The following is an 11,317-nucleotide window of genomic DNA, read 5'->3' as shown; positions in this document are numbered from 1 at the left end:
CAATTATTTCCTTGGAAAGAAAAAATGATAAAAGGACGGTTTTATATTTCTAAATAAATGAAAATAACTAACGAAATTAAAGGAGACAATTAACAGCTTCAAATTTTGGAGTTTAATCAATTAATAAAAGTAACTAGGGTTTACATGTTCCCCACAACCCTAGTTATGGAGTTTAGTTACCCATAGTCATAATCACAATATTCAAATATGTAATATAAGAATTCAGGCACTTACTTCAATGAGAAAGAATGAAATCCAAAAATTCACTTGATTAATCAACGCATGAAAAATACCGTGAAACCACTGTATATCACCAACTTCAAGGAAAAATTTACTTCTCCATAATAGACCTTCAGTCAGGCTATCACCAATTGAATATGAAGGAAAATGACATTCCAAAGATGGCTTTTTGAACTCGAAAAGGTCATATGACTTTTTCATAATGTTGTTTAGGTTGACTAATAATCTAGAGGCATTTATGTATTTGATGAATATAGTGTTTAGATATTACCTTGAAATGTTCGTGACTGTGTTAATTGATGATATTGATCTATTCTGGAATTGAGGATGAACATATTGATTATTGGAGGAATATTTTGCAAATTCTCAAGGACCAACAACTTTTTGCAAAGTTTATGTAAATGTGAGTTTTGGTTATGGTTTGTACCTTTTCTTGGCGATATTGTTTCAACTAAGGGTATATAGGTAGATCCTAAGAAGACTGATACATTCAAGAGTTGTCCTAGACCTCTATCCCCTTTAGATATTAGATGTTTCTTTGGTTTAGCCAGTTACAATAGAAGGTTTGTTAAGGTTTTATCTTTAATTGCCTCTCTTTTGATGGCTTTGACTGAAAAGAAGGCTAAGTTCATATGTTCTGAAATGTGTGAGAAGAGTTTCTAAGAGTTGAATATAAACTTACTTGCACTCAAGTGTTGACCTTACCAGAAGGGACTGATGATTTTGTTGTTTACTGTGATGCCTCGAGAATTGCTCTAGGTTGTGTACTTATGAAAAATTGAAATTTATTTGTAATTCCTCAAGATAACGGAAGATTCATGAGAAGAATTATCATATACATCACCTAGAAGTAGCGGTAGTTGTTTTTTCCTTAAAGATTTTGAGGCATTATCTGTATAGTGTGCATGTAGATGTGTATACCGACCACAAGAGTTTGCAATATGTGTTTAATCAGAAGGATATAAATCTTTGCCATTGAAGGTGGCTTGAGTTATTGAAATATTATGATATTAGTGTTCCTTATCACCTCGATAAGGTGAACATAGTAGTTGATGCTCTTAGTCAATTGTGTTTGGGAAGTGTTTCCCCCACTAAAGGAGGTAAAAAGAAGTTGGTTCAAGATGTTCATAGCTTGATTAGATGTTTCATTAGTGGACTTTACCAATGGTGGTGTTAATTTTCCACAATGTTTTATAATTGTCTTTTCTGGCGGATGTGAAAGCCAAGCAAGGTCTTGATCCAACTTTGATCGACTTAAAAGAAGCGGTGCTTAAGAAATTCGCTGACACTTTCTCAAAATGAAGAGATGGTGTAGATAAATACCAAGGCTTCTTGTGTGTTCCTAATGTTGATGAATTGAGGGAAATGATCGCCATAAGCCCACAATTATCAATACTTTATTCACCCGAGAGACACCAACATGAACCGTGAAGATTGGGACTCTATTGGTGGAATAGGATAAAAAATGATAATGCGGAAACAAGTGAAATTTGAGAATAAAAACTGGGACGTTTGTCCCAAGATATCAACATTCCTACTTGGAAGTTAGAAGATTTGAATATGGATTTTATTGTTGGTTTGCCTTGTACCTGGTGACACTACCCGATTTGCGTTATAATAGATCGAATGACGAAGTCAGTTCACTTTATCCTCATTAAGGTTTCTCATTCGGCAGAGGATTATGCTAAGTTGTACTTGGTAGAAATGGTTAGTTTCATGGAGTTCCTTTGTCCATATTTTCCAATCGTGGCACCCAATTAACTTCTGAGTTCTAGAAATTTTCCAAAAGGGTCTTGGTACTCGTGTTAAGTTTAGTAAGGCTTTTCATCCCTAAACCAATGGGAAAGCAGAGCATACTATCCAAACTTTGGAAGACATGTTCAGAGCATGTGTGATTGATTTTAAGGGTAATTAGGATGATCATTTGTCGTTGATTAAGTTTTTATAACAATAGCTATCACTCGTGTATTAATATGGCTTCATTTAAGGAACTGTATGGTAGAAGGTTTAGATCTCATATAGGTTGGTTTGAAGTGGGTGAAGTTGTCCTAATAGGTCCTGAGTTAGTTCATGAGATCATAGAGAAGGTTCAACTTATTAGAGAAATGTTTAAAATGGCTCAAAGTTGGCAAAAGTCGTATGTTGATGTAAGAAGAAGAGATCTTGAGTTTGATGTTCATGATTCAATTTACTTTAAAAGTTCACCCATGGAGGGTGTAATTAGACTTAGTAAGAAAGAAAAGCTTTTCCCCATTATACAGTCACATATCAGATTTTGAGACGTGTTGGTGAGGTCGCTTAAAAACTATATTTGCCTAATGAGTTAGCAACGATGCATTTGGTTTTCCATATCTCTATATTGAATAAATGTTTTGGTGATCCAACGACTATAGTTCCCTTAGAAGGTTTGGGAGTTAGAGAATATTTCTTATAAAGAAGGTCCGATTGAGATTTTAGACTTACAAGTGAAGAAGTTGAGAAACAAAGAAGTTGTTTCTGTGAAAGTGTTGAGAACGAATCAATTAGTTGAGTGTGCTATTTCGGAGGCTGAGGCTATTATAATATGTCTATATCCTCATCTCTTTCCTTTTAATCCTACTCTAGCTTGAGATAATGAGTTCCTCATGTTCTACTCTTTGTTTGGTGTCGTGTGTGTCAAATGTTTCTATGATTTCCTTACTATGCATGATTCATAAAAAAAGTTATGTTTTAAGAAAATGAGTCAATTTATTGTTTTCTACATGTTTATATGCAGTAGAATATGAGTTGCATATAGACTTCAATATGTGATGTTTTATGATGTGTTGAGCTTGGAATAGATGTTTCTTCCTCAAATGTGTGTATTGCATACACGATGGGTTGTTAGATTTAGTTCCACACCTCTCATGATGTTTTGATTACATCCTATCTTGGGGTCGATATTTCCTCCATGGTTATATGCATTTAGAAAAAGTTTCGTTGATGATTAGGTTGTTAGTTTCTCTCCTGCTCTCTTTTCGTACTATCTTGAATCTCATTCTAGGATGAATGATCCCAAGGGGAGATATTATAACACCCCGGATTCGATAATGGTCAAAGTTTTAGTTTTCAATTTGCAAGTGTCATGCGATGGAGGTCACCCATGGCCCGTGGATTGGACCACGGCCTATAGGTGTGGTTAGTGGTTTTTCACCCCAACTAAGACACATAAGCGCAAAACCATAGCTAGACTAATGGACCATCTGTGGGTCCACGTCTGTGGTCGAGGGTCTGTAGGTAAGGACCCCTAAAATCAAGTTTATGACCATGGACGACAATGATGCAGGGTGAACCATCGATCAGTCCACCATGTGTCGAGAAGAGGCATCAATCGTAGGTCAATATCTATTTTCACAGGTAGTTGAGTCTTTTCCTAATTAGTCTAGCATAATACTATGTCATTTTATCCTTCACTAAGACCCCCATATAAGCATTTTAACCCCAAAAATTCTCCAATAGAAATCATTCTCTCAAATTTCTAAAAGAAGAACAAGTCTCTTCTACAAAATATTTCTCTCTCTAGAAAGCTTGAAGAAGAGGAATTCAAACTAGGGTTTCAAGTCAAGTCTCTATTCCTCAATTGAAGATAATAAATTGGCTTTGAGGTATGATAGTTTTCATATATGAATTTCTTCCATTAATTCATGAGTTTCCAAATTCTCCTATTTTCACAGTTAGAAAGCCCCAATTGAGTTAGGGTTTTCTTCAATTGTCATGGGTTCTCTTGATTATTGATTTAAATGATTGAATTATTATATCTTATGCATGCATTTAAGAAATACCATTATCTTATGATGATTCCCCTATGATTATTTTATTGTTGATTTATCCTTGAGTATTCATAGTTGAGTATTTTACTGTTGAGTTGAGTCTTATCTCTCTGAGTTGACTATGCTTCACTGAGTCAAGTATCTTATTATTGAGTTGAGCCCTATTTTCCCTGAGTTGAAGTTCACTTTGATTCATTGAGTTGAGAGAGGTAAGTATGTTTCTTTACATTAGTTCAAGCTTATATTTATGCTTTATAATTCCCCTTGTGTGCTCGTACATTCCATATACTGAGCTATTTGGCTTGTATCATTTCATGACAGATACAGGTATTCAGGATCATCAATAGATGTTTCGTTGAGGTCATATGAGCTTTCATTCATCTTTGGTAAGACTTCTTACATTCCGAAGGACTTCACCTTTATCTTACAATTATTAGTTTTGAGATGTCTCAAATCTTCTCCTTATATCCTTCTGTAATAGTAGAGGCTTCATACATTGACAAAGTTGAGGATTTCCTGTATTTACTTTTATTTTGAGTATTGTAGAGACTTTTAACAAAGTTGAGCATTTGAGTTTATTGAATTTATTTCAATTTTAAGCTTTTGCATACTTGAGTTAGTGTTTCGCTTGTAGTCAACTAGGATGAGAGTTTGCTTGGGGACCAGCAATGATTCTCGAGTGCCGACGATGCTAGAGTGTAGGCTTGGTTCGTGACAAAAGTCTACCCGAAGGTCATATGCTAACCTAGAGGGTCTAATCTATCACAAGCTCAAAATGTGAAATTAACCCTACAGGCTCAAAAAATCAACTTTTGAAGTAACTAGACCAAAGCTAGGACAACACTTCAAAAAAATGCAATTCTAGCCTAAGATAGACTCACTAGGACTAAAAAATTAGCAAATATAGAAATATCAACAATTACTCAAAAATAACCATAATAAGGCTAAGGCAAACAATTACAATATATTCCCCAACACATGCTCGAAACCATCCCCGCAAATTAGCTAATAATGTGCTAGCACAATTACAAAAATATTAAAGAATAGTAAATCGTATCCCACCTCGAAGTCGATCATGTGCGCTTCTTACCTCTAAATCAAATTCTTTCCCTTCTAAGACACCTCTAAATGTAGAAACGCTATCATATTAATGATCTAGTATTAATATGGTCATTTAGACACCTAATTTAAAGAAATTAAAGATGAAACTAAAATTAGGCAAAAAAATTATTATTCAATCCGTGCAAGCTATCCCTAAATTAGTTCTATCAAATGATTCTCACTAGATCAAGGAGTTTGTGAGCATCAAAATGCCCCAAAACATATCATACATCTAATTTTTTGAGGATTCAATAAATAATCAAAACTGACAGGATTCGAGTGAAACTTACATGTTTAACATGATAAACATGAGCCTACCATGTCCAAAACATTTCACAACGATTTACACTCTTAATCGAGCGTTGAAAGTTATTCACAATGAGGAATTATCAGAAATAAGTTGATGAAAAAGGCATAAACTAAATAAAGGTCACCACATTAATTATCATGATAGCGAGACCCAAATATTTCAATCTCAATAATCAATTAATAATTGGAGACCATTAGTCTATCAATGTAATCGAGTGAATCAACAATAACATAGTGAAGACCAAGAAGAAAGGCCTACACAAACACCACACCAAGCCTGCAACTGCTACAACAAATTTCATTTAATTAGTGAAATAATGCTCAAAATATTTAGATGTGAAGAACAAATTGAGAAGCAACACCAAGGGTTGCACTAACTCAACCAATAAGTTTTGCCCCAATGAGGCTCGAGATTTGTTCAGAATCCCGTGCATAGAAACAAATTATGCTACCATAACAAATTTTGTATGCAAACTATATAGAGAGGTCAATACTACCAACGAGCGTTGTCTCGACAAAAAGTAGGTCTCCCACCCAAGGATCTATTTATGCCAAAAGCCACAGATTTTCTGAAAATGAGTCTCAAAGCCTCAAAACCCAAACCAAAGGTCTATTATACTAAACTATATGTTCCTGATCTAATAGAATTATTGAAATTATATTTTGAGACCGTTTACATGATGATTTGACTTAAATCAGCCGTTCAAGTTTCAAAAGCTATAAAATATAAAAATTCATATAAAAACCAAATGAATGGATAGGTGATCAAACTACCAGTTCCATGTGGTCATCAGTAAGCAGATAAAATGACCAAAAGGGTCAATACAACATCCACTTCTAAAAGAACTATCGTCCTCAAAAGTTAAAAGCCAAAAAGTGTTTGAAGTGTCGAACTAGTAAGGATGCTTAGTTCGCAAGTCACGCTCGGTCCCCAAGTGAACTCATAAACTAAATGATGTCTTCACTATACTTTATCCACATAAATCTCCGTTGAGTGAAACCACCTAATATATCTAGCAAAAATAGAAAATGTTTTCTCCATGAAGGTCAAACATTCATCCAACTAGATTAAGTCATATCAAAGCATTGGTACTCGTCAAGGAACACTTTTGGATATTATTGTGTTCTATGGGACCATTCTCTTGGTCGTAAATCTTCTAAAGACCGTTGAAGGCATCCGTAGAAAAAGGTTTAAATGATTTTGTAAATCTAGTCCCAATACTTCCTTCTCTGACTCACTAAGATGTCCCGTCAAATGATCTACAAGTCATAGATGAGTCTCATATGTAGGTCCCACACTTAATAAAATTTTGAGATCAAAGTTGAATTCTACAGTTAGGGTCTTCAAAACATAGAAATTCCTATCGACCATAGACGGATTTCGTCAAAATTGGTCAAAAGTTAAGGCTTTTGAACCTTTCTACATTTGAACCAACGATCCATAAAAATCCCTATGGACCATAGGAAGTTCTGGTAATTAATTTTTGGGGGGTTTTTTCCTAATTTTTTTCGGTAATAGTATAAACATTACCATTGACAAACATAATCCAGAAAAATACAAACTGAAGAGCACCTTGTAATCTTCTTTGAAACAGAAGGACAATCATAGGCCTCAGAATGCAAACAAACAAAAATTAACTAGTTACAACTTCAATCTATGTGTTAAACCTCTATGTCTCTAAAATTTCATATTTAAACTAGGTATCATCAATCTCTCCACCAACTCCTCTATGATTTGCTTAATGGCTCTCTCTGTATGTACAAACTCTCCACAAAACAGCTTTCAATTCTGTGCGCTTCATCCTTCTGTATTGTTTTTCAATGTTTCATTTTAATCTCTAATAACACTTGTCGCACACCCCCGGATTGTAATTTGATACCAGCTCATTGCATCATAGCTTCCTCTATTGTTCTAAACCAAGCACATTCACCAAATAAGTGCTTAGTCATTTCCTAATTTTTTTAATTCTAAAATATGTCAGTTTTTCTTATATCTTAAGCCCTATATAGAGCCGTCAAAATGGGCTTAGCCCATGGGGCCGGCCCAAACCATCTCGTTATTGGGGTAGGATTGGATAGGATTTTCATGCCTTTTTAAAATTAGGGCTTATAAGCCCTGCCCATATAAGTCATTAGCCCTGGAGGCTTGATCAGGGTCAGGACAGGGTCAGCCCATGGGACAAAACTTTTTATTAGGTAACTTACAATAATTTGATTACATAAATACACACTATGTTGTAATATTATGAATCTTATCAGATTTTAGTATGTTCAAATGCATATATTTCAGAATATATGGACTCAAAATTAGGTTAATATGTTCTAGATAACAATCTATCAAAGTAGATTTGCATGTAACTAGGATGCATTTACAAAATCTCACGCCCTCGCCTCCTTCAAATCTTGCTTATCACTTACTTATCTCGCTCGCGTATCTCGTATGTAAGATACATACTAATTACACTAAACTTCTTGCTAGTGTTACTAAAACAACACCATTATTTTTCATATTTGATTTGAAAATCTTCTCATTTTCTTAATGTTATAGAATTATAAGTTTTAAAACAAATGAAAAAAAAAGGTTTAGCCCGCCCCAGCCTTCTGCCCTTCAAGGGTTGGGTTAGGTTGAGGATATTCAGACCCTCCCGAATGAAAGGCCCACCCGCCTTGGCCCGCGAGGCTTGCGCCAACCTTTTTGATATCTCTATTCCTATATAAGGATTTAAGTCCTAAAACTATTCAATTTGAACCCATTCTCCTAATTTCACAAAATTCAACCAAATTCATTCTCCCGAATTCCCTCCCAACCTAAGGAAGAAGAAAAAGAAGACAAAGTTCATTCAAGTGCATCAATTCACTATTCATCTTAGGCTTTAAGTATAAAGGTATGTTGGTATTCACCCATAGAGTCCATTTCTCCATGCGGTCCCAAGGTTTTGAATTCCATAATCTCAAATTCAATTGAACAAATTGGGGTTTTTCCTAATTCTACATGGGTTTCACACAATTATGATTTTTCATTGTGATTAAGTATTCTAATGAATGACTTAATGTTAATACATGATATTTAATTAAATTTTAGATGAAAGTATTAATGATGTCGTGAAAGGTTATCTCAATTACGAATATGATTATGATTGTGTAAGGTATTTTTCACATATGGCTTCACTTTGTTAAAAGGTTTTCTCACCTATGCATGACTTGTAATTTAAGTAGCTATTTTAAGTTTTGATCTTAAAATAGGTATTTCATTAAATTCTATTGGTCATTGTCTTTCCTATTTTGTAAAGAATATTTGGCTTTTGTCTATTACGTTGGAATTTAGACTTATCATCGAGAGGGTTTTGTAGTGGAGGCTTAAATAAGATAGTATCTACTTGCAAACTCTATTCCTTAATGACATGACCACATAGGATTGTCTTAAATGACCTATCAGTTGGGTCCAATTAAGAAAAAGATGATGTGTACGGGTTTCACCTTGGCAAGTAGAATCTCATTCTTTCGGTATGAGGGATATACCAAATTTCATGAGTTCATTTTGTACGAAAATTAGGTGTAACGAGGTTCTATACACCATCTTATACCAAGAGTATACTTTGGATCGTGATAAACTTTGTTTTCAGAGAATACAGAAAGGTCCTAGGATGTCTCATAAGCCACATTGGGTAGAGTCTTGCTCATTAATATGAAGTGTGCCCCATATATGAATAGGAAGCTACAAGACATTCGGGAAATTTCACTCCTTTCATCACTCTAAATTCGTGCAATAAAGTTTAAATCTATGTATCTTTCTTTTAATCCTTATCCGATGTTTTTTAGGATATGACCCTCATATGTTAGAAGGAATGTTAATAAGATTGTGGAACAAGAAACTTCTCAAGTTTCTCAAGTTTTGTCAGATCTATTGGCCGAAAAAGTGACTAATCTAGATTTTTGGATCGTTTTTTAACTGTTGGCTCAAGTTATGACGTCTCAAGAAAATAGGGATACTAGTGCTCCCATGAACCTAAAGTGGGTACAACCCCATCTAAAATGAGGGACTTCACTATGATGAATCCCCCCTTGTTTTATGGTTCCAAGGTTGAGGAAGATCATGAAGAGTTCATTGATCATATTTATAAAATTTAATGATCATATTAGTGATAATGGTGGAAAAGTGGAATTAACCGCGTATAATCTTAAGGGTGTTGCTCAAATTTAGTTTAACCAATGGAAGATAGGGTGTGCGATTGATGCGGGTCATCTTAATTAGGAAAGTTGAAGGTTATTTTCCTTGATAAATTCTTTTCCCTTCAAATGATGGAGGAAAAGTTGTTTGAGTTTATCAACCTTTATCATGGGAATATGTGTGTGAAAAAGTATTTCTTGAAATTCACACAATTATCCAAAAATGCTCCTTCTATGGTTGGTATTCTAGGGCAAAGATGAGCAAATTAATTTTAGGAGTGTCTCAAATGGAGGTTAAGGAATTTCGTTTAGTCATTCTCATCAAGGAAATAGATATTTCTCATTTTATGGTTCATTCTCAACAAATTTAAGAGGAGAAGCTTAGGAAAAGGTCTAGGGAGGCAAAGAGGGCAAAGAATATTGGCAATTACTTTTCACATTCAAGATTTGATGGACATTGTTGTTCTAGGTTCCAACAAAGGTTTTTCGTTCAAGGTTCCTCCAATGATCCAGCTCTTAAGTTCAACAAAGAAAGGGTGTCGAACCATAAGCCTCGCGTAGAAAGTATATTGGAAATGGATCTTCAGTTCTCGCATACCAAAATGTGATAAGAGTTATTAGGGGAAATGTTTGATGGGTATAGATAATCATTTTTTTGTGTGGAAAGAGTAGTCAATAATTAGAGAGATTGTTCATGCAACACCCCTAAAATGAACTAAAGGGAACTAGAGTCTAACATGTGTGTCATGAGTTTATAAGGTCTTAAAATGAAGTATTATAGTGTTAGAAGTCAGTTTGAAGAGTTTGAAAGTGAAACATCCAAGAACGTCCATATGACACCAAATACCAACAGAGAGTTAGAAAAACCAAAAAAGGAAAGGATGAAGTGATATTAGAACATTTCACCTGACTATTTACCTCAACGAGTGGTACCATCAAAAATTAGATTTGAAGGGAACAATAGAGATTTACTCGTGCTGATAACGTATTATAAAATGGAAAACTTTCACATATAGCCACTTAAAAATAATTAATTACACTTCATAGCTATAGTTTGATAATTACAATTTGTAGCTACATATTATATGGAGAAGAGAGGGGAGAGAGACTGGGAGAGAGAGGAGAGAGGCGAGAGAGATGGGGTAAAGAGTGGGAGAATGGTGAATTGTATATGTATATTGGTGAGATAATTGTATATTATACATACGTAATTGTATATATGGCAAGAGATATTGGGATAGGGAAGAGAGAGGCGAGCGAGACTGGAAGAGAGAGGAGAGAGGCGAGCGAGATTGAGAGAGGGAGGAGAGGGGCGAGCGAGAGAGGGCATAGAGAGGGAGAGAGGTGAATTGTATATGTATATAATTGTATATAACTGTATATTATACATATACATTTATATAAATGGCAAGCGAGATTTAAAGAGAGAGGAGAGAGGCGAGCGAGATTGAGAGAGGAGGAGAGAGGCGGGCGAGAGAGGGCACAGAGTGGGAGAGAGGTGAATTGTATAAGTATATAGGCTAAAAAATTGTATATTATACATAATTTTTTGTGTATCCTGGCGAATTATACATATACAAACATGAATAATTATACAAATTTGAAGTCAGTCCACGTAATTAATGTATAATGTTAGTCCCAGGTGGTAATTATAACAAACTATAGCTATGATGGGTAATTAAATAGTATAAGTTTGCTTATCCGCGTAATTT

The sequence above is a fragment of the Solanum lycopersicum genome, chromosome 3 (assembly GCF_036512215.1).
Source record: "Solanum lycopersicum chromosome 3, SLM_r2.1".
Classification (NCBI taxonomy): Eukaryota; Viridiplantae; Streptophyta; class Magnoliopsida; order Solanales; family Solanaceae; genus Solanum; species Solanum lycopersicum.
The sequence above is the reverse complement of the archived record's forward strand: the minus strand, read 5'-3'. Positions refer to the sequence as shown.